Source organism: Egretta garzetta, unplaced genomic scaffold (assembly GCF_000687185.1).
Source record: "Egretta garzetta isolate BGI_Z169 unplaced genomic scaffold, ASM68718v1 scaffold457, whole genome shotgun sequence".
Lineage (NCBI taxonomy): Eukaryota > Metazoa > Chordata > Aves > Pelecaniformes > Ardeidae > Egretta > Egretta garzetta.
In genome coordinates, this window is record NW_009260187.1 from 749,447 (window position 1) to 750,271 (window position 825).

Genomic DNA, 825 nt, shown 5'->3' on the forward strand with positions numbered 1-825 from the left:
TCAAAAGCAGTGTGCGAGGAGAAGGGGCGAGCGATGGCAAGCGCAGTCCGGAGCACCGTGATGGATTAGGGAGAGGGCCTTGTGAATGCTCCCTTTTCTGAAGGGGAGATAATCTGTCAATCTCAACAAGGCAATCCTGTCAAGAGTGCACCATGCCGGGGTCCCTGGCATCCTCTTCGATTTTTTATCTGTCCTGTGGAGGGCACCAGCATTCAATGGCAGTTGCTACCCCAGGCATTTGATGAGAAGCTGAGGAGAGATATTTGGGCACATCTGGGAAAGGGACTGTCTTTTGCCCTCTCTGCAAAAAGTCTGTATTATCATCCAGCTTTGGAGAGCTGGGGAGAGGGCAGCCCGGAATGTTTTGGTGAGGCTGGCTTTGCAGTAATAAAATGCAAGATAAATTGTTCATGTTCAAAACATCCCAAGATTCAAACGGGGCAAGCTTGGTCCAGCACCATGCAGGTAGAGCATTTGCTGGGGTAGGAGGGCTTCCCAGGATGAAAACCCAGGAGAAATCTAGGCTTAAACACAGTTTATATTTAACCATGAAGCGATCACCCAGCTCTCCCTACAAAGACCTTTCATTTCCATCTGGAATGAGTATACGATAACCTAGTCAGACCAGCCTCTCAGTCACCAATCAAAACACTGACTCTTGACATTTGCCTAATTATCTTTTCTCATCATCAGTCATCTCTTGAAGTCTTTGCTTCATTCAGATGCCAGGTATTTCCGAAATTAATCATGTCATTGAAAGCGGCATCTTTTCATGTAAATGGACTTTATTATCTGGATCGAAAAGCTCCCCCCCTCCTCCTTTGA